Source organism: Nymphaea colorata, chromosome 4, assembly GCF_008831285.2.
Source record: "Nymphaea colorata isolate Beijing-Zhang1983 chromosome 4, ASM883128v2, whole genome shotgun sequence".
Lineage (NCBI taxonomy): Eukaryota > Viridiplantae > Streptophyta > Magnoliopsida > Nymphaeales > Nymphaeaceae > Nymphaea > Nymphaea colorata.
Genome location: NC_045141.1, coordinates 18,738,494 through 18,756,879, shown reverse-complemented (window position 1 = coordinate 18,756,879; position 18,386 = coordinate 18,738,494). Strand labels below are relative to the sequence as shown.

The 18,386-nt window shown below is 38.3% G+C and overlaps 1 pseudogene; it reads left to right on the top strand.

The window, feature by feature from the left end:
- The first annotated feature begins 2,167 nt into the window (after window positions 1-2,167).
- Window positions 2,168-15,599, top strand: LOC116252690 (vicilin-like seed storage protein At2g18540; annotated as a pseudogene).
- The last annotated feature ends 2,787 nt before the right edge of the window (window positions 15,600-18,386 follow it).

Below are 18,386 nucleotides of genomic sequence, written 5' to 3'. Positions count from 1 at the left end.
GGGCCTTTATTTAACAGTTTTTATGAAAAGGGGCGTCCTTACTAATTAATTGTTATGGTGGTCGCTTTTTAGAATAATAGGCCAATGGTGTTCCCCAAACAAAAATTTTCTATTATAAATGTAAATATCACAGTGATTTAAAAACTTGCATTTAAAGAGTAATTTTGCTTTCTCGAAAGCACTTTCTGAATGCTTAAAAAAAATAGAGAAAAACTTGGAGAAACTTTTTTTTTCTCCTTATGAGAAGCCAATTTCGTTTCTAATGAAAATTATGTTTTTCCATGATTTATTTTCACTTTATTTTACACTCTTTCATTTTTTATACTTCGTTATCCTCACCCTCCTAACTGTATTTCATGTTTGTTTTACGTATAAATTTAATTATTAAATCTTTCTCATTTTCATGCTCTTGTTTAATTAATTTTTTGTGCTATTATCATATCATTTCTCATATTTAGCCAACTTTCTCTGAAAACTATGATAACTTAACAAATCTATAACATAATACTTCATTTATTTTTAATTGTGTAACAATAAGTTCACGCATGTTGGCCCGAATCACCTTTTTTTATATTATATTTTACATTTAAAAATAATTAAACTGTTCTAAAATGAAATAAAAAGGCCAGAGGTAGGATCGGCGAATGTGCATACTCCAATAAGGAGCAACAATGATAGCATTTGTTTTCAGTTTTTTGAGAAATTTGCTTATACTTTAAATTTTATGCATATAATTCAGCTTTTAAAATATTTTTATATTAAAGAATAAAGGAATTTTAGGGGCATATTGTTTCATGTATATGTATTAGTGTTTCATGAATCTTCACTTTTAAAATAAATATATAGAACAATATATTACTGTTCCTATTACTTATTACTAAACTACCTTAGAGGTCATGCTAATCTACTTTGTATGGTTTCAATTTTATAGGATGTCCTGAAAGAGGCACCAAACTAACTTAGCTTGATCAATAGTTTGATAAAAAAGATCATAGAAAACAAAGAATGTTCGAAAAGGCCGACAACAATGAATGAAGCGCCTCCATCCTTCCTTCTAATCATTTTCATGAGGGGCTGGGATATATTGCTACCTCGAGGGCAAAATCATTCTTCGGAGAGGATGATAAGCGTCTGCTTGATCATAAACCTCACTGCCACAGAAGAGAATCCTAACAGAAACTCAGAGAACGTGCACTGGCTCGTGGTCCATATCAGGAAGCTCTTCTCAGTCTCCGTCCCTGCTCATTCCTATGTGCTCCTCCTCCATGGCTGCCCATTCCCATGTTCTTCTCCTGCTCTTCTCGTGCTCACAGAGCAGAAAGCTGTTGGTAGAAGGAGAAGTTGCAGAAGTGAATTATCAGAGGGGAGTTGATCGTTTGCATGCAACAGAAAGCAGCAGATGCAGTAGAAGCAGAGAATTCCTGAACGCCCTTCCTAAAGCTCTACATCTCCACTTCTCAGGACCTTCAAGAAGACACAACGATCTCATACTCTGGGAACCAAGATCCCCTTGAGCGAACAAGGCGCAGATCTCTTTTTCTTTTTTTCTCTCCATTGTGGGATCTAGCTAGCTCCTCGAAAAGTTCAAGCGTAGAATATGGCACTGATTCGTTTTGTGATTCATGTGACCCTAAGGCCTAAACTAATAATATTAGTTTTGTACAGGCAAGTGGCAGAGCCACATGAGGTATACAGTTACCCGCATTAATCCTATAAAATATGTTTATTTTATGTTTTTGTATATATATATATTTTCTTTTAACAGTCCGTCATGTTAGATTGAAACTCCTTATTAAATGATCAGAAACACCATTCTAACTTGTTTTTCAAATTTTGAATTAGTGCCCAAAATGATTGGTTATGCTAATGATTGGACAATAATAGATTATTTATTTTGTTCTTAAAAATTACATGGAAACTTGAATAATCTTTAGAAAATGGAAAGTGAAAAGTATATATTTTTTGAGAAGTAACTCAATGCCGTTGTAATTCGGGCTAGTATGAGACGAATCGGCAGATACGTGCCAATAGGTTCAAAAATTTCGATACAGGCTTCTGGGGCGGTGTGGTTATGCTCCGACCCGGCTGTTTGGACCTCTTATCCAAACGTTGAAATGGGTCCGGGTATGAGAGACCCGTCAACCCGGCAGGTTAAGCCCGCGAACCGCCAAAATAGGAGGGAAGAGGGAAGACCGGAGAGGGAAAACCAGCCACTGTCCAACGCTTCTGGGGTCTCTTCCTTCGTTCTTCCCTTTGGTTCGCTCTTTGATTGAGCTCCCCATTAGCATCGCCACCGGCGGAAATCTCGAAAACGTTCGGGAAATTTTCCGTCCCTGTCGACATTAGGCGGCGCTTCCTTTTCTCTCTTCCTCTCTTTGGACCTTTTATGTGAGTGAACTAAACGCTCGAGAGCTTGGGTAATCGCCGCCGGGGATGGGGAAAGGGAAGGAGAAGGAAACCCTAACGGAGAGGGACGACGCCGGAAGAGAAAGGCCCGAGGATGGTGGGAGCTTGAGCGACGGTGATGATAGTGACCGAAGGGAAAGGAGGAGGAAGAAGAGTTCGAGGAAGCACGCACATAGAAGGCGCCGATCTCCTTCTTCGGAGTCGTCCGATGGCTCGGAGTCCGAGTCGGATTATTCTTCTTCTGCGGAAAGCTCGGCGTCTGGGACAGAGGAGGAGGAGGAGAGTGAGGCCGAAATGAGGCGGCGTCGGAAGAGGAGGAGGAAGGAGCGGGAGCATGAGAAGGAGAGGGAGAGGACGAGGAAGGAGAAGGAGAGGGAGAAGAAGAGGAGGAGGAAAAAGGAAAGGGAGGAGAAGGAAAAGAAAAAGAAGAAGAAGAAGAGGGAGAAGGAGAAGGAGAAGGAGAAGAAAAAATGGGAGCAGTGACCAACTCCTGGGGGAAATACGGAGTTATTCGAGAGACGGATATGTGGTACTCTCTCTCTCTCTCTTTCTTTTGGTCAGCGATCTTACCTTTTCGTTTACTCATGCATTCTCCTTCTTCAGTACCGGTGTGGGTGTTCTCGAACCCTGAACCCCAGGTTATACTATCACGTGTCTCACCACAAGGCCAGGTTTACCTTTTTACTCTTCAAACAATGCGGCTTCTATTAAAAGAAGCGTGTCGAGCATGTAATTTTGACATTCTGGAATGCATGGTGGTGCTTCAGTATGCAATGTGCCAAACCAGTTCCTGGGTGTAGGGTGGTCACTAATTGCCAATTAACATGAAATTTCCAATCAAACAAGAAGAAACATTAATTAGCATTTTAGGTTCACATTTTCAGTTGCATCATATTTTGCTAAGCATGAATTTGGTTTATGTATCTAGGCTAGGAGGAAGGTTGGTACCTATTAGTGCCTAGGAGTTGACCAAATATGATAAAGTACATTAGTTGGTTTGGGTGATAGCATGTTCATTTTACTACTTTGGCAGCATCTGGGAGTGTGTGTTGCATGGTCTACTCGTCAAGATAACATTTGAAGGGTCTTATAGTAGCTCTAGCTTACACCCGCAATATAGAAAGTTACAATGCGGATTTTGACACTAAGCTTACAGCTTTTATTTTTTCTCAATTTTTTGAACTAATTCAGAATTCCTAGCTGCGAGAACATTTATACATCCTATTCACAATGCTAAGTGATGTTTATGTGGAATTTAATCACTTTTGTTAAACTCAACGTTATTTGTGGTCTATATCATGCCTCAAATTTTCTGCCAGTAAACAAGTACATAAAGCCAAATCATGTTTGTGAACATTTTTGCATTTCTATTTGACAAGAAGTAGGTGTTTTCAAATTTTTATATTGTTTTTCTCGTCAGCCAAAGCTCTTCCTCTATGTCAGTTGGGTGCTCCTAAATAGCTGTATCACCTGCATCGGTGTGGCACAGGTGCTGGTGCTGGTGTGGCTCTGACAAGACACAGGTGCTGGTGCTGGTGCGGCTCTAACACGACACATCCACTGTGGTTAGCCCGACTAACCCAAAACTGACCATTTTAGATGTTCACCTGACTCAATTAGCCCCCACACATATATTTATAGTGACTAACTTGTAAATATAAATAAATAAAGCTATTAAACATTTAATTGACTATATAATAAATTATATAACTGGATTCCTTTGGCCTCTCACAGTACATGCCCTGATGTGTGCAATGGGGGCCGCACGTGAAAGAAGGCCGCCCGATGAGGGGATCCCTCCTGGCCAGAGGGATCCACCCCTCTGTGTGTGTATATATGTAGATTGCCTTGCCACACCAGCACCTAAATTTTTTCGACAATTGCCGCAGCCCCACCCTGCACCCATGTGGCATAGCTCTTCCTTTTTTTCCTTGCAAATGCCTTTTTACAGGAGGAGATTTGCTATCTCTTCCATTGTATTAGGTTTTGTTCTAAGATATGGTGCCTGTAAAGCACTTAAGTATCTTAGTATCTAGTGAATTGATGGTTGGATCCTGTGATCTCAGCACCTCGGTACTTAGTCTTCATCCCTGTAACTTAGTATGAGTCCTGCTTTGGCCTTTTTCCCTTGTGATTTCATGAAGTTGTCTGTTTATTAATCTTTTATTAAGTGATCTTTTGATGTCTAAGTTATATGCTGTTCTAGGTATACAACGTAATCTAATCATAGTTCTCTGGAGTCTAAACTGTTACTTGAAGAATGTTTATGTCTATTCAAGGGTTTTTGCTTATTGATTTTTCTGGTTGATGTTTTGTTTTAGGAATAAAAGGCCAGAATTCACTGCATGGTTAGCTGAAATAAAACAGGTTTTTTTTTCTTGTGTTATGAATTTGAATTATGCTTATTGCAACATTGAAATTTGTCAATTGCTGTGTTAATTGTGGTTCTAGATTTAATTATTTGCTGGCAAATTGGGAAAATATCTACTGATCATAGAAGGTTCTTGACTTAAGCTGTTGTTAAATCTAACATTGAAAAATAAATGTTTCATACAAGGGAAATGATTTAGGCATTAAGTTGCTAGCCTTCTAGGACTATCTATAGACACACACACATGGTTACTGGATGTTGACAAATGAATATATGATTATCACTACCATCAAATGGGAACTTGTCCAAATACTGAACATCTTTTCACAACTCTAACCCTCTGATTAAGGTCAAAGTATTGTGTGTAAAATATGACTGCAAAGCCCCATGCAAATGGTGTCCTTCAGTGTAGACATGCAAAATCTTCAAACAATGATTGTGCCAAGATTGGCTCACCGAGTCATCCTTCTGGTTAGTGCATTTGGGTGTAATAAATTAATAGTTGTACTTGCTGAAAAAGTTGGGGATATGACTTGGTTCAATTCCAGTAACTCATGTACTGGAAAAATACAACATGATGCCTAAAGATCGGGCAACAGGAGAATGATAAGAAAGACAAGTTTAAAAAAAAAAAAGGGCAAAACTCATTAGTAATGACAATGCTATAGTGCTTTTGGCTATCAGGGGAATTTGCACCTTTCATGACCAGGCACATGGTCCTAGATTTTCTGGTCATTTCCAAATTTTTTAATGGGAACTTGTTACTTCGCTGTCTTGCAAGTTGTATAGAGTCTATAGACTTCATATGGTTTTGATTTCAAAATTCAAATAATGAAACTACTCTTAAGAAAAGTACATGTGATTGTTCAATTTTTTTTATCACTAAAATTATGTCGATATGTGTTCTGTGAAGCTGGAATAGGTTTTAAGTTGGCTTATGGCTTTAAGCATTTTGTGTTGACTGTGAAGTAAAGGGTCCAACTGTGTGATTGGCCCTATTCTTCCATCTGTTACACAAATTTCTCTTGAAGAGCTTGACATTGCAGAGGATGCTATTGCAACTTTAGAATGCCAATATTGTTTCTGTTGTTTAAGACTAAGTCACATGGTTACGTGACTTAGGCCATGGTATCCATTTCTTAGGGGTACTCTAACATGGGTACGTGGATACACTTGAATAGGCCTCCAAACAGTACAGATAGTTATTGGGAAAAAAAGAAAAAAGAGAGATGGGACTCTATTTCTCATTTGGGGGGGGGGGTGGGGGGGGGGTGGGGGGGGGGGGGGTGAGAGAGAGAGAGAGTTACTTGTGTGACGGTGTGATGAAAGAGAGGGCATGCATCCTCCATGATGAGAAAAGGGGAGTTGTGATGGTAGGTTGTGTGCTAGGGGGCCTGCTTGTGAACACCTTTTTTTCTTCTTTTTATGGAACTTTCTTAACCCCCTCAGCATTATCCATATTTTCAAGGAAAGCTCAGTTTTTAAAACTTGCAAAACACACTATTTTGCTTAATGAATATATGTGTTGTGTGTGTGTGTGTGTGTGTGTGTGAGAGAGAGAGAGAGAGAGAGAGAGAGAGAAATTTGTCATGTTCGCACCCCGTATCCCAGCACCAGCACCCGTACAATTACCCTTGTGACATGGATTTTAAATTGGCATTATCCTTTTTGTCGTTTAACATAGACATAGTTTGCTTAAATGAGTTGGTGGTGTCTCTCTGCAGATAAACCTGGAAACATTGTCAAATCGGGAGGAAAAACAAATGTTTAAAGAGTATGGTGCAATATCTCAAACTTTCTTCTTTAGAATATCAACTATCACATTCTTGTGTAACCATGATAAGGCTTTCTAATTTCTGTTAAAAAGTTTCAATTTTGCTTTACAAGGAAAGGAAGATTGGAAGACAGACATCTACTTTTGCTGATCTAGTTTTCTGTCATGACTTTGCTCAGCTGTTTTTCCAGTATTTAACTGAGTTTTGTGTATTTGACAGATTCATGGAGGATCACAACACAGCTACATTTCCTTCAAAAAAGTAAGTTTTTTTTTTCTTTTTCTTGATTTGATTGCCCCCGTCTTAGAATAACCAACCTGTACAATAAGGAAAAGAGTCAAAAGACATAATGTTGTTATCCTGATGTGCAAAATAGTGATCGAAGAAAAGGCAAGCGTTATTAACATGGGAGCAAAAAAGGGTTACAAAATTTAGAGAATGCCTTTTGAATTTTGACCTTGGATGTCAGCTTCCCTGCATTTTTAAATAGGAGTTAGTTTAATTTCTTGTTTTGTCATTTATGGGTTTTTGGATATTTCTCCCTTCTTAGCCATGAAGTGCAAAAGTTCTCACAATGAAAGGTATTTTCACTTCCATTGATATATTCAATTTGAAAGGCTAGGATGATAAAATAGCTTTCCATCTATCAAATATTTATTTTATACTACAGTTTGAACATCATGAGTTATTACCAAGGAAAGTCACAGAGCAGCGCATCTGGGGTCTTTTAAGGACACAAACATGATATTGATCAAGGAAATTACTAGGACAAGGAATTGCTCGTGAAGTAGGTTGGTTCTGAATGCATAAAGAGCAGAAGGTGAATAGCAGTTTGAAGACAAGTATCACAAAAATGTTTACTTTACAAGAGGTAGCCTGTAATATGTGCACAAAAAATAGAAGGAGCAGCCATGAAGCCAGTCCATACTGCTAGAAAGTAGAAAGCTGCCTCTGGAGCAAGCCTAACAATCTGGTGGTTGTGAGCAATGACTAAGAGCCGTAGAAAATGTACAAAAGGATACACGCCAAAAGGATAAACAATTGAAACAAACTCAAAACATACACAGAAGAAGGTACATAAGTTTTATCAGTTTGCACCTTGGTTTCTTCTTTAGTTATCTTGTGGCACTTAAGAAGGGATGCTTGAGTTATTACAAACATTCACCTTACTTGTAGATGGTTTTCATTTCTTACTATGTTGTTAGATACCTGAGTGTTTATATAAGTTGACGTTCTCTTCCATGGTATTCTTACGGAGCATTTTATATTTTATGTTTCCTAGACTTCAGATCTATTGATGCTTAAATGGAAATTTAAGTTTCTGGCATTGCTTGCTGAATATATCGCAAATTGTTGAATTATGGGTGCTATTCATCATTATCATAAATTTAAGCATTTATACACATGCTTCAGATACTATGATTTAGATGGTTACCATCAGCGCATGATTCTGAAAGAGATGAAAAAAGGTTCAAGGAAAACTTCACAGTTGGAGCGCACTGTGTTTAATGATGAGGAGCAACGTCGGTATGTTTTGACATTGAATAGCCCTTTCGGCTTCTGATCATTGCACAATAAGTGTCTTTCGTTTTTTGCTTTCAACATGAGTAAATTTTACATATGGTGATGCTAGTTTATTACTACTGTGTATTATCTGCTGATACAAAATTAGATTTATTTGCATATAAGTTGATCATCTCATGGGATTTTCTTATCAAAATATAAAGATAGTGGGATTGGAAATTGCGGCCTCATAGTTTAATTTGTATGTCTCATGCGACTTATATTTTGTAGAGCAATGGTTTATAGATTTATTGGGAGTTGTCACAAATATTTGAACATGATGCAATGCTATTGCCAAAAATAAAAATGATTTTGTCCCATGAATAAAATTAAAAATAAACATCGTAATATTTCCTTTTCTTAGGAAAACCTTTTTGTATGAACTTTAAGTTTATATTTTCCATTTTTTGCCTCTTGTAAAAATCTAAAACTATTTGAATCTTTATGAACAAAGTGGAAAGCTTATCTTTCACATTTTTCTATTATCCTTTAAATTTTTTAAATAATTTCCCTGTTTTTTCCTGAGAAAAAAGGAAAATTTGAAAGCTCCAAGGAAAACATTGCTGGTAACTTTATTTGTGACAATGGTATCAATTGGATTTGGGCACTGCTGGATTTGAAGTTGATCTGGCTAGTTGCTTGTGAGGTGCAAATAACTTGACCTGCTATCAATAGAATGGAAAGGAACATGGAAAATGGGGATAAATTATCAAAATCGGCCTAAATTTTACAAGGTTTGAGAAGTAAGAGCATAGAAGCTAAGGGAATTTATAGAGAATAGATTTGTGTAAACTGTTCCTTTCAAGGGTGATTACGAAACAAAGACTGCAATGGTACCAGATTCCAATTTACGCATGGTATATTGAAACATAAAACTGCCCAAATATCTAAGCCTTCCATCATACGGTTTGCCTATAATAATATAGTTGAGGAGACTGAGCTTTGAGAACCGAAACTTGGTTTGGAAATTAGTTTGAATTATTTGGTCCATTAGATCTTGAATTTTTCTGAACCCCCTTTTGACTCTAATTCTGGCCCTGTCAACAAACCTTGGATGAAATGGTGAGGATCGGCATGTAGGGTTCCATGTCCACGTGGTAGTATCAAGCCATTTGCTATTTTCTTTGTGAAATGGCCAGGTTTGGCCCATTCATCGATTGAAGTTCTTATGGACGTATATTGTAATTTTGGTTTATTGTTATGGATCTGCATATGCACTGTGATGGCTTCTTTGTCCGAGTAATAAACATGGTCACAAGTTGATGATTGACTGTATATGTGTGAGAAAGCAAGTAGATAAGGCAACAAATGGTGAAATAATCTTTGCATAATAGTGTGATGTTGCAATTGTCTATCTGGAATGAAGTTGCCTAAAAATGAGAACCATGTTATAAACATTTTCACAATTTGTGATTGCAGTGTTTGTATGTAATTTCATTTGTTTGCTTAGCAAATGTCTATTCCTTTTGCCTTTTTTCTCCCGCACTTCTGTAATTCCTGAAAGTTTTCCTAAGAATTTTGTGGGTCATCTATTGATTTTGCCTTTCTGAGATATAACTGAGATTGACACTCATGATTATGATTGGAAAAAATATAACTATTTATTTCTGGAAAAATACTTCCAGAAATGGTTATGCAACATACTAATCATTTGTGTATGAATCTAAGGCTTTTTTAACCGTTGCAATTCTTTTCATGTTATTGTTGAAGCCAATGACACCTGCGAGTTTTTGTATGTTTGATCATTAGCATACAGATCAACAATCCACCTTTGAACTTTTGAAATACCTACTCAGGAGAATTTCAGATTTGTGTTTCTGTCTAGTTTCATAATCTTGTAGCAAATGATTGTTTGTGGTTCTTGTGACTTTTCTATTCTTCATGCTGAGGTTGATCTTATATGCAACTGATGTAAGCAAAGTTTTGATCTGCAGGCAAGAACTGCTAAAGGAGCGTGAGAGGCAGAAGGAAGAACAAGTTCAAGCTTTAAAGTATTCTATGCAGAGTGGGATGGTAATATTTCTTGCTCCATTTTGTAGCAGTAGGTTTGGATTACAATATCCATTTTAGATGTGTTTAGAAGGTATGTAGTTATTGCAAATCAAATTTGGGCATTTACATAGATGCTTATGTCTGAAAGAAAATGTTTTGAGCAATTGCTGATGTGCATAACTAATGAATCGACTTTCAGAGTCTGCTTTGTGGAACTTTATATTCTTTTATGGACGGTTGTTTGGTATAACTTGCCAACATTTGATCCTGGCCATTATGTGATAATCTGGATAGGGATTTGTTATCTTTTATATGAATTCATGGATGTGACATGATGTAGTCTCTATCTCTGGGGAACCTTTTTTTTTTTGGTGCACACCAAGTCTTATCACACTTCATCTAACAAGGTTGGAAGAAGTTAGATTGCCTGTTACTAGATACCTATGGCTCTGAAACTTCAAATACTTGGCAGAGTTGAGTCAACCATCATGTTTATACATGGACTACTGCCATTAAGCTGGTCATCTGTTCTGCATGTTTTTAATTATTTGGAGCATTTTCATTTTATCTTAATGGGGAATTTACTTTTATTGATTTTTTTATGGTCCATGTATAGGCACAAGCTATGAAAGAGCAAGCACAGTTGCGGGAAGAAATGAATTACCAATATAGACTTGGTAACTTTGAGGTAAATTTTCCGGTGATGTGCATATGTCTTATCATGTCTTTTCTGTTACTTACTGTGTCAATTGGTGCTAGGCGGCTGCTGCAATCCAAAGAAGGTTGGATCCAGATGTTCCCATGTGAATATGTTCTACATATCTTCCAAAAGTTCAAGTGTAGGTTTGTCTGGTTCTTTTCATTTGCAATTTACAGATTAGTAGTTGGCTATTTCCTCAAGGTGCTTTTCTTTGTTGTTTCTTTTCTGTTTGCACTAAAGTTTACCATGCTTGATTAGTAGGAATTTTCCTGTGTATTTATCAAAAGGCAGTTTTGTGCTTCCTATTTTTTTTCTTTGTAATCCTCCTATGTGAGACCTGAGTCTGCATATTAGGAGTCCATTTCCCCAGTTGGTTCCAATAAGTTAAGAAAAGGTATTGTTTGACACAATGTTATCCGTTTCGTACAGGTCTAAAAAACCTATACGATATGCTTACGATACACGATACGCTCGTGTGTCGTAAGCGTATCGCCCGTAGCGTACGATACGAGTGGCGTAACTTACGATACGGGCGATACACCTCCGTATCGTACGATAGTGGGAAAAAATTAAAAAGGGTCCCAAAGACCCCTTTTTTGCGTTATGTTTTAAAGACGAACACTCCTCCCTCTCTCTTTTCTTGTTTCTAAATGCTGCAAGAGACGTGGGAGGGAGAGATTTTGCCCATTTTCATAGAAATCACTAAGGATTCATCGATTTGGGAGAATCTAGTAGCCGGTGAAGAAGCTTTCTCGTAGTGGGAAGTGGAAATGGTGAAAAGATCATATGTCTAGGGTTGAATATGAACAGAAAAAACTATATCATTTATGTAAAATTTAATTTTCTATAAGTGGGTGTATGTGGTTCCAGGTGATTTTCTTTTCTAAGGAGGTTTTTTCAAACACTAGAATATGTTGGATTTTGCAAAGGTTTTGTTCGGATTTTATTTAAATTAAAATTTTAAATAATATTTCCGATTTTTTTTGTTTATTTAATTCATTTTTGGATCCTAAAGGCCTAACCTGGCTGGTTAGTTCCTGATTAAGATTGACTGAGCCGTTTACACCATGATGCTCTGTTGCTTTGCTTATGAGTTGATGGGTCAGTGTGCATAGACATTAAGGAAACTTGGATGATAGGATCAAGCCTTGGCACAAGCGTCACTTTTTCTGGAAATTCAGCTTTCTTTCGTAATTCTGTAAATTCAACTTCATTTTGTAATTTTTACACCTATTTGTCTATAGGATTGTCTTTATTTGTAAAAAATATGTTCTTCCAATTAATGGATCCTATTTTAATGGCATTATGAATCTATGCATACTAGCCGACTAGGGCTGCACAGGAGTTAAGTCAAGCTCTAGCTTGTCCTCCTGTACTCAGGTTGGCTGATGTACCATATCTCCATTCGAGCTTTACATGAAGCTTGAGCTTGACTTGGTAGTTTATGTAATGCTCGAGCCTCACTCAAGTAGGCTCATAAGTTAGGATGAATCTAGTACTTGAAGCTTCAATGGGCTCAATAATGCTCAAGCTCAAGCTCAAGCTTATCCTTTCTTATGTAAGAACTTGTTTTGGCTTCTGAGAGTGAGAGAGAGAGGGTGAGAAAGAATCATGTGCCTACTTGAGTTGCATATGCTTACTTGAGCCTATATGAGTCGAGTTTATTCAACCTGAACTCGTTTCGACTGAATACTCAAGTTACACTTTCAGCTCAAACTTTACTCTTTTTAATGAACGGGTTCAAGAGCTTTAGTTGCTTGACTTTGTTTCACAGCAACCCTTACAATCTCCTTAAGCCCTTATATCTTGGAACTCATGCTCTTTGTAACTATCACTATCTATCCATCTTGTAACCCATATTCTCCTTGTAACCTGCACATCTCTCCGTTACTCCACCTTGAGTCTTTTTCTTCTCTATGCAACTCACCATTCACCTAGCAAGTCACAATTTATGATTTTCTCTAACCACAGCTCTCATATCAGTTTTTTTTCTTTCTATTAATAAAACTTTTTCCTCACTTTTATTCTTTGTATTAAACCCATTTAGATATTAGCCTTGAAGGGTGTAGCGTAGCTGGTTCAGCTGGCAGACAGGTGAAAGTCTAGTCATCAGTTTGATTCCTTGGGCTCTACTCTTTTGGATTGCAAATGACGAATGTTCAGTACTTTAGTTGACAGGTGTCCCACTACCCACCTAGGTTCTAAAGCCACCTTGAACCCTAGGGTTTGGAGGGAAGGGGAGTGTGGCTTCGGATCCTTTGGGTACCCAAGTGCAAACCATTAAGACACTAATTGAATGTCACAACTAATTGGGCACCTTTTGTTTGGTTGTCGAGAGAGCTCTTCAATTTACATTCTTTATTGAATAAAATCATGTCACTGTCTTGTTTGGTTAGAGAGAGAGAGAGATTGTATAACTTAAGAATCTTCATTGAATAAAACCAGGCCTCCGTCATTGGCTATAGAAAAATAGTTTGGACCAGAAAAGCTGTTTTAGATTGTGCCTCTATGAAGCTGGTTGTCTTACAAAGGAAATGACAAAGGGTGTTGACGTGCTCAAGTTTGAGCTGTTATTGGGCTTGAATGCTCGATTTAGCTTGCAATTCTGTTCGAATCGAGCTTGATCATTTAAATAACGTATCGAGTCAAACTTGGTAGTTGTTGTAAAGCTGGAGCCTAGTTCGACTGTGGTGTACATGAGTTGAGCTGGCCAAGATGAAGCTCGAGTTGGCTTGTGTGCAGCCACAGCCCTTCCCTTTAATGACCAAATTCACAAGGAAACAATATAGTTCAGGTTGCTTGGATCCCACTTAGTATAGAGTCGTTGAAGGACCTGTGAGCAATGCCTTCAGCCAAGACCTCTTCGGACAGCTTCAATCGCCTTTCAGATGCTATCAGTGTGCATGGAAAAGCCAGCCGCAAAATAAAATATCGTTCGCTGTTTTCCTTTCTTGCCTATTTTTGCCACTGTCCTTATTGTTTATTATGGTTTGAGCTTGGTGAAAATTTACCTTTGCTCGCCTGAACAGCTGCTGGTGCAAGGTCATTCCTGGGGAACGTGGTGAAAGTTTACGTACCCTGACAAGCATAGAAAACATTTCATCATGTTTCTCAATTTGAAGATGAACATTTTAGTGAGCAAAACATTTCTCGTTGGGGCGGGCATCTAAATGTGAATCATGTGATGCATTAGTAAACTTGCGTCACAATTAAAATTTAGGAAAACCATCCGAGGCTGCATGATTGCCTGTTTCAGTTGGAGCAACCTTGGTGAATCTTCTAACGTTTATTCATTTTAGTTGTGTGTTGCCTTTTCTGGGAGACTCTTAAATAAGAATAACCCAATTATATGCGTGTTGTCTTGATTGATGACTACCGGTCACTTTTTTTTGTCGCATTATATTTTGTTATTCACATCGGAGCACCAAATGCAGCTTTTTGGTTTTAATGCAGAAATCAATCAGAGAAACTGAAATCTTTTTTGCCAAAATCAATATGTCAAGTGGGAAAACAGAGGAACTCTACTTCTGGAAAAAATTTCAAGATAGGCTTGCTATTTTGCACTGTGACTTTATGCTTACCTTTTGTGTATGTTCAGAGCAATTTAATTTTACTGAATTTCGTGCCCTTCTTTTTTTGTTGGAGTCCTACATGTAAGCGATGGCATTATTCAGAAGCCCCTGGCATTTGTGGGTTTCCTGGAAGTTTATAAGTTCCAAATTATGTCGCAGAGCAGGTCAAGATTTAGGGCATTCAACCTACGACAGTTAAATGTCCAATCGCCTGTCGTCAAGCGACACGAAAGTAGGTGGAATGCCTTAACACCCAGTAGCCCTCATTGTAGGTTCCCTTTTTTTAGTAGGATTAACGTTGGTTGGCTGTTTGTCTTGCAAATGAGAACACAAACTCAGTTTTGCAGCCCATCCCCATTTGGCTGTGCTGACGGTTAAAGCATGTTAGACTATTGCCATGGGCTGTGATGAATGTCAAATTTTGGTATCATATTTATGGAATTCTGGTCATGTAATTGGTGCTCTAATGATTTGTCTACACGGTGGGGAACTCATGCGGTCATGTTTCTCTTTCTGCACCTTGACTGGTCCTATTGTTTCAGGCAGACCCGGGGGTTCGTGCTCGGATTTGTATGTGAGCAAACATTTCCATGAAAATGTTGTAGAATGAACCAAAATCTAATGTGGTTGGAAAGCAAACACAGAAAATAGCGTACTGACTGTCTGCTTGGATTTCACCTAGCCAGGTTGGGTTAGCCGAAAGCGAACTGGACGGAGTGCAAAAGAAAATTGCAGGAAAAAGGCAACGTAGAAAATGGAAGACATTCTTCTCGAGTATCTGCGACCGCCATTCTTGACCGACAGCTGGTGGGTGGGAAGGTCACAATTTGAACTCCTCACAAGGTTCTTTTTCTCAGTTGTATCCACTACTTTCTCCAGGATATTTGTCTACTTTGACCCTCATCTCCACAAGCATCCAAAGATTTAGGGTAGAAAATTTGGGACACGTGAAGTTGTTTGTTAGCGAGATGGAATTAGGTGGTCAGACGTTCACTGGTCGTAGTTGGGAAAACAAAAAATGAATCTAACTCTCCTGCGACTATATCTCCTTCCATTACCATTGGTTTCTGCCTGTGAAAAGAAAAAAGGTGCAGCTTTATGTACTTGGGTCAAGTTGACAGCTGGGGCTGGGCCCGGAGGGCTAGGTTTGGTTTACTTTTTAGGTGGCTGATCATCAGTCTTGTCTTCTAGTCAATCTTATTCAGTTGATTTGGTTTTAATCTCTCTCTCCCCTTTCTGTTTTCTTTATGGGACAAGGAGGGATCTGGTAGTGGTAGTGACTGAACGGACAGTGGTGGAGTCTAGGGATGCAACGGACATGATTGACAGCTATCGCCACATTTAGGTATTGTTTGATTTCACGCAGTTGAATTCAGATTCGAACATAAAAAATAAGAAACTTACTCCAATTTTGATAACAAACTATTCGCTTAAAAATGTGATACCCACCACATTTATTGAGAATTTCTATACCATGTCTGCACTCGATTAATGATTGGGATGTGATTTTTGAATTCAACTAATTAAGTTCAATTTTTTGAATATTAGATTGTATTCAAACCATTGTCATCCCCAGTGGATTCACGTTGCCCACTCTCACTTTCCATCCTTTAATGGAGCTAAGAGCACGTCAGATAGACAGGTGCCCAGTTCTTAATCCAGTTCGTTTGAAAGGGGACAGTTGATTGTTGAAATTTACTCAGTATAGTTTCACATAGATAGCCTATCAGTCCAAATGTCACTCCATACTAGTAATACAGAAAATTCTTTGATAACATCGATGCATATTTCTTAATGATATCCCACGATTGGGATAATGGGCTGAATCTCGTGAAACTATTTCATAGAAGTTTATCGATATCTTCTTTGTATAAAACAAATATACTTTGGTTCTTGAATAATCCATATCATTTCTGCTTTTATTTTAGCAAAAGATTCCCTTTTTATGCCAAAAAGACCCGTGTCGATAATCATGACAATTCCTTCATATCTCGTTCATCCGCAACATGTGTGTATGCTTGTGCGTGTGCCTGTATGTTTATTTTTGGATAAGGCACGGGTGCCGGTGGAGACTATTTTTCCACGTATTTTGAAGTGGCGACACAAAAATATTGCTCACACGCGGTGAAATTTCAAAGGTAAAAGAGTAAACTTTCATCAAGGTGGATCTTCTTTCTTTTCAACTTTAAAATGCCACCTGAAATGCTTTCACTGCATGACAAGCGGAATCACAAAAAAATGGGGACCAACAGCAGTCACTTAGCTGACGAAGTTGAACGCTGTGGAAGTATGTACGAAGTATGAAAGTGGCTGCTCTGACTGAGAAAATTATCCTCTTTTACATTTGACGGCCTTCTTCTCAGTCCTCGCCACCTTCACCATCCCGTCCCACTGAGAAATTATAGGTAAGAACATGGCATCAGGTACAAGATCTCAAAGCATAAAACCTTGAATCCGTTAAATAAATGTGGAGTCGGGCTCGGTTCAAAGTTCATACGGCTAAAGAACAATTTAGAAATAAACTACTTCTATCCTTAACTTTTAGCAATATTAGGTATTGTAATCGAGCAGACTGTGGCCCTCGAGGGACACACCTTAGGTGGTTGGGCTGGTGGAGGAAAAAAAATGCACCGCCAATTTGATTTCCAATGGTGCTATGCTCCTATGGCATATGGGGTGAAACGCAAAACTAACTTGATGGTATGCCGCCTTTTTGCTAGGTACCGACATAGCCCTTGACCTTGGGGTTATGTTTGTTTCACCGTCTCCTATGATCTCAAATCTATGGATTTAAGGTAAGACCTCTCTCTATCTAACTTTCAAATTAGAAATAAACTACTTCTATCCTTCACTTTTAGGCAATATTAGGTATCGTAATCGAGCAGACTATGGCCCTCGAGGGACACACCTTAGGTGGTTGGGCTGGTGGAGGAAAAAAAATGCACCGCCAGCTTGATTTCCAATGATGCTATGCTCCTATGGCATATGGGGTGGAGCGCAAAACTAACTTGATGGTATACCGCCTTTTTGCTAGGTACCGACATAGCCTTTGACCTTCGGGTTGTGTTTGTTTCACCGTCTTCTATGATCTCAAATTCATGGATTTAAGGTAAGATCTTTCTCTATCTAACTTGCTATTCATGATTTTTAACCTGTAAAAGGCATGCTACTAGATCCTTAGTTTGTTTAAAATACTGAGGATCTCCCAAAACTCATCTTTTAATGCAGCATTGAATCTAGTGTGGGAAAGCTACTAAACACAACCTAGAGGTAAGGAGAAAAGGAGAAGGGTTGGCGGCTCTCTTTCTGGGGGGTGGTCCAATCCTTTCATTTGCATGGTGGGTCCTTCATAGTTGAAAAGAGTGAATACTGTTCTAGGCATAAGTTTCCTTTTTCAATATATGGGACCTTGTGCGGATCATTCATGTATGTCTATTTATAACAAGAAGTGCATGTGCATCCCCTGTGATGGGTTGTTGAATTTTCCAATTTGATGGCCTTAGTTTTAGCCTCCTGGCTAAGTAGGTGGGTGGTGGTCTTGTTTACACCGATCCATGCCCATGTTGAAGAATAAAAAGGAAAGAAAGTTTTTGTTATCACCTTGGATAACAATGAGGAGAGGTGTTCTTTTGAGAAGTTTTTGGTGAGCATGAGGAATATTTCATCTCACAACCTAATTGAAAGCAGAAGCTTTCATGTCGGTGTGATTCTCGCTCGCTTAAATGTGCGGGGGCTCCTAACAATATGTTATATGAAAAAAATATACATATTTCAATATGTTATATGAAAAAAATATACATATTTCAGTGCTGCTAAATTGGCAATTAAATTGGAACACGTAACAAAAAGACCAGTTTTTATATATATGAAATATTAAAGCATGTATCGGCCATAGGTATCAACTGATTACCATGGGGAGTGTCTTTCACGATGGTGGTCGTCGGACCCGATTGGTCAGATTTTCTATAAAGGCAGCTTTAACTTCAAAGGAGTCGAGGAGGAAGCCA